The sequence below is a fragment of the Macaca mulatta genome, chromosome 1, assembly GCF_049350105.2.
Source record: "Macaca mulatta isolate MMU2019108-1 chromosome 1, T2T-MMU8v2.0, whole genome shotgun sequence".
Taxonomy (NCBI): Eukaryota; Metazoa; Chordata; class Mammalia; order Primates; family Cercopithecidae; genus Macaca; species Macaca mulatta.
The window spans coordinates 185668628-185674224 of NC_133406.1; the positions used below are offsets into that span (position 1 = coordinate 185668628).

The window sequence follows — 5597 nt, forward strand, 5'->3', positions numbered from 1 at the left end:
GGAGAGACCCTTCTCAGTTGTGAGATTATGAACCCAGAGTTCAAGGTCCCGAAATTTTGTTGTAGTGTGGATGGCAAGGACAGTTCTTTCTCCGATCTTCCCAAAAGATTCAAACCATAAAAAACTTTCTTTACCTAGTCAAAACACACTGTAGCATAATGATCTGCTGTTATAACATCAGCCCTCTTGTATGGGAAAGCTTTTATACAACCAGAAAACATGCATTGAAAATAACAATTGAATAAAATTCCTTTATAAAATGTTTAAATGGCCCCCCAGGTGACCAAATGTACCCAATGCTTTAACTGTTTTCCCAGGAATATGGGACTAAACATTGGTTACAAACTATTTTTGTAATTTGTAAGTTCCCACACTAATGTATTTAATTTGGATTATTTTATCTTTTCTGTGATGAGTCATGGAATGTGCAAGACTTTTAATAATAAAATCTTTAAGGACTCAGGGAGGACGAGGTGGTCATCCTGGTTCTCCAGAAGGCCATGCTTAATTAACATTAGACTCATATCCTCTTGAATACCAGTTGTTTTTCTAAATCATAGCACTGATAACTGATGGTTATCATAGGTAATTCGACTTAGACCGTGAAGTTTATTCAAATTGTATATTTAAACAATTTCAGTATCAGCTGGGTTAACATGAAAATCTGACAAACTATTTTCTTGGTATTTAATGAACTTTTTTTCTACTTGGGTTAGCAGCTTTATAGAAGGAAATTTGGTTATTGCTGTGGTTTACAATAACTTAACATAATAACCATAATTGTAATTGATTGGTAGAATATACTTAGAAATTAGAATTTTAGAAATACCATACAATTTTGGAACATATATTAGTATTATTTACAAAAATATAACCTAAAGAAGATCGGACATCATTCTCGCAATCCCATGTACCTAGACATGTTAAATAATCCTGTTTACCTCCTTTCTAGATGTTTTCAGGGGCCCTCTGATCCATCTAAAAAGTCAGGCATTAGAAAGACAAATTTGAAACTAAATTATTTATTTTGCCAAAATGATGACTCAGAAATTTTAAACAAGCAAAATCCTTTTATAACCTCTGACAAAAAAAACCCACACATTTTACTGTCTTTACACACCTTGCACGTAAAACTGTTTCTAGTAGTCGTAATTGCATGTTATAATGGTGACTCTCAGCAATTTTAATTTTAATGTAAAACCTGATAAGTTATGTTAATTATGTACTAGGTGCTAATAAGGTCTGATTATTTCCAGCATAGCTAGGGGTGTGGCCAACTCCACATGTCCCCAGGCCTTACCTAGTTGTAAAGCAGGTGAGTTAAACAGTTTTCAAAAGCCAAAGAAGCAGCTCGGTGACCTTAAAGCATTTAGCAAACCTAATATTTGAACATAATTTGGACCACATATTTACATTTTGAAGACATTTGTATTCTACTAATAATCATTAAAAACATCTTTATTTCCCAAAAATTACTCATCACATGAATTAAATAAAAGGCATTGCACTTTTTACTTTTCTGACAAAATATTTGATTTAAGCTCTTATTATTATTAAACCAATTAATTAAAAACCTTACAGAGGAAATAAACAGTGACTTGTACCTTTCATTTAATCAGTTTGCACAAAGAGAAAGAGATCAGAGACTGACTGGTAAGAAATTCTTACCCTTTTGCTGGCATGCCAGGTTTCTGGGCTCTCTCTCCTTGAGTGGCCCTGGAGACCCTGCTTGACTGGATGCAAACAAACACATTGCTATGAATTAAGAATATTCACAAATAATTTATAAATTTTGGAAAAAGTAGGCAAAGAGAGAGAAATATGTCTTAAATTCTATTTACAAGAGTATACTCAACACACTTAAAGTATCAAGAACCCTAAAATCCAAAAAGTTAGTTTAAGGTTAAAAGGCTAGTGTGCTCCATTAATTCCTGTGGACCTGACAAAGGTAGCTTAGGAATTTCAGATAGATGGAACAAAGAATGACTTGCTAGAAATGCATAGGAAACAAAAATAATTATTCACAGAACCAAATAAGAGCCCTCCACTAGAAACTAAAAAACATCATGGTGTTTTGTTTTGTTTGTTTGTTTGTTTGTTTGTTTGAGATGGAATCTTGCTCTGTCACACTGGCTGGAGTGCAGTGGCACGATCTCGGCTCACTGCAACCTCTGCCTCCTGGCTTCAAGCAATTCTCTGCCTCAGCTTCCCAAGTAGCTGGGATTACAGGCTCCTGCCACCATGCCCAGCTAATTTTTGTATTTTTAGTAGAGACAGGGTTTCATCATCTTGGCCAGGCTGGTCTTGAACTCCTGACCTCATGATCCATCCACCTCAGCCTCCCAAAGTGCTGGGATTACAGGCATGACCCATCACACCAGGCTAAAAAACATCATGGTTTTATATATATGCATACATAAGCAAAATCCAGAGGAGAATAAACAGCAAACAAATGAAAACTAGAGGCAAAAATTAATAAACAGGAAAACAACCCTAAATCTTTTCTATTTAATTTACTCTGGAAGCTACAGTGTTACCCAGAGCCCCCCCACCAAAAAAAAAAAAAGAAAGAAAAAAAACCCACATCATACATCCTGTGCAATTAAGAAATTCACTTTAGGCACGTGATCAATAAGTACTCCAGCACTATCTACACAAAACAATAAACATAGCGTGAAGCAATGCAAACATGTATGTGAACTTGGCTCCACACTAAATCTGGCTTCATGCTTAACTATATTAAAAAACAAAAAAGAATTGCTGAACCGCTGATGCATTTTCTACAATACTTGTTATTTTATTTTAAGCAAGACGGAGAGCTTTAACTACAAAAATGTCAATTAGCCAAATGTCTCCAATTCTTTATCAAGTTTTAAAGAATATTTTATTTTTATTTATTTATTTATTTATTTTTGAGACGGAGTCTCGCTCTGTCGCCCGGGCTGGAGTGCAGTGGCCGGATCTCAGCTCACTGCAAGCTCCGCCTCCCGGGTTCACGCCATTCTCCTGCCTCAGCCTCCCGAGTAGCTGGGACTACAGGCGCCTGCCACCTCGCCCGGCTAGTTTTTTGTATTTTTTTAGTAGAGACGGGGTTTCACCATGTCAGCCAGGATGGTCTCGATCTCCTGACCTCGTGATCCGCCCGTCTCGGCCTCCCAAAGTGCTGGGATTACAGGCTTGAGCCACCGCACCCGGCCAAGAATATTTTATTATCTAAACTTTTTCCACATTTTTCTCCCATACTTAATGGTTCCTTACTACATTGTTTCATAAATGAACTTTTCAAATCTGTAATTTGAACTAGCTTTTGGATAACTTCTGAATTAGACAAAATTATTCTTTTTCTCACTGATAACATAACCCTTTGGGCACATTTTGTATACAGAATTACGTGTTAACTAGAATTCTTATGCTAAAATTTTAGTGGAACCCTAAAAAGCAAGAAATCCTGAACTATCAGATATGGGCATTTATAGATAAGAATAATTCCACAATTTTAGAAACGTATTTCCCCATATCACAACCCTTTCATAATTGGAAATGACCCAGATATTAAATGAGCGTGAAAAATAACTAAGATTTTAATTTACACAAAAAGTTTACCTAAAACGTTTATCCCATTCAGTACTCAATTCTTCCACTTTTAACAAGGGAGGCATGAGACATTAATTAACATATGTAAAATGAACATCGGTTTTGTCTGGAAAGGCAGGACAACTCAAAGCGGGGAGGGGGCTTGGGGCTTCCAGGTCACAGGTAGGTGTGAGGTGAAGGGTTGCATTCTTTTCTGATTAGCCTTTCCAAAGGAGGAAATTAGATATGCATTTATCTTAGTGAGACTTTGAATAGAATGGGAGGCAGGTTCAAGCAGCTCCCACCCTAAATCTTCCCTTCAGCCTAGTAATTTTGGGGGGGCCCAAGATATTTTCCTTTTATAAATTACTCATGTTTGTCAAAAGAAAGCACACAAACCAAGATATTTTGTTTTGGCTGGGTTTATAGTTTTACAACCTTCCATGCCAAACACTGACATCTCAAAATATCTAGCAAAGACAAACATAAAATTCAGACAAAATGTATGCTGACAGTTCTGAAGGCATTTTTACTTTTAGTTCAATAATTTTTAAGCTAGCTTGTTTAGTAAAGTTATACTTAAGTCATGTGAACTTGAAAATTGCTTAGCCTTATTTACTTAATTTATAAGCACTCTTTTACTTATAAGCCAATTTGGTAGACACAACATAGAACAATAAGTGTACATACAAACAAGCACATATAGACATGCATACACACAAAAACAAAGATCCAATAGCTTGGAACCTTAGCCATGAGATAGCAATACAAAAGACATGTATACACACACACAAATGAAGATCCAATAGCTTGGAATCTTAGCCATGAGATAGCAATGTTGGGAATGAAGTTTTTGGTGGTGTAAAAGCCCAGTTAGCTCAGTCAGTAGAGCATGAGACTCTTAATCTCAGGGTCGTGGGTTCAAGCCCCACATTGGGTGCCAAATTTTTGGGAATTAAGTTTTCAGTGTCACAAAAAAAAAAAAAAAAAAAAAAAGAATTAATGCAGGAACAAATTATCTCTCAGCAAGGCGAGCTTTACTTTCTGCAGAAAGGGTGCTACTCAATAGCTGTCCAGCCACAAGAGTACACCTAATAAAGGAGACAGAGTTATTTATAACCTGATGTGTTTACCCTACTACTGTGTCCAGTTTCCATGGGCTGGAATAGGACCTCACATTTTACAATTTACCCGATTGGCTGTTAGCTTAAAGCTTTCTTATTAGGTAAGGGGAACAGAACAAAGAAAGAAAAGAAAGTTGTCCAGGGATAGTTAAGGAAGCATCTCCAAACAAGGAGTGGTATGCACTATGGGCTGGGGCTTGACTAGTTCTGTCCAGGCATGCTGGAGCAAGCTAGGACAGCTGATTTGGTATATATATATATACACACACACACATATATACATACACATGCACATATACACACACACACACACACACACTAATAGAGGATAACAATCTTATAGTAAGAAATTGTGACTTTTTATAATCTTTGAAGAAGAACTTTCCCATTTCTCACAGCAATACAAAGACATGTATATACACACACAAACAAAGATCCAATAGCTTGGAACCTTAGCCATGAGACAGTAACACAAGCTTGTCAGTTTTACTTTGTTTGCACCAATAGCTAATCCAATGAAGGCTGTGAACTAAAATTTCAGGTAAGGCAGTCTCCATGGCAATTTGATATTTAAAGGCCAAATTTCCCCAGACTCCAAAGAGCACTGGGGCTCCAAACAGCACCAAAGGAGAGTGTCACACATTAACCAGGTTCCCTGCTTAGAACAGCAGCACAAAAGCCTGGATACATGCAATGCCATTCCACGTTCCCATTCAATGGTAAACTCCAGATTCCAAACAATGTTGGAGCTAAACAGCATTGCAACTGTGAGAGAAAATTATAAGAAGGGCTTATTACTAGACCTCAGAACCTCTGCTGAGAGCATCCCCTTCAGGGAGGTTGAGGTCTCTAGGATCCCCTGGAGTGTCTGTCCCCCTGTGGGGTCCAATCTTAGAGTAT

At 37.1% G+C, this 5597-nt stretch overlaps 1 non-coding gene across 1 annotated transcript; it reads left to right on the forward strand.

Moving 5' to 3' along the window:
- Positions 1 to 4440: 4440 nt before the first annotated feature.
- On the forward strand, positions 4441 to 4513 carry TRNAK-CUU (transfer RNA lysine (anticodon CUU)). Its single transcript has one exon. It is a non-coding gene; the product is annotated as a tRNA-Lys (tRNA).
- The last annotated feature ends 1084 nt before the right edge of the window (positions 4514 to 5597 follow it).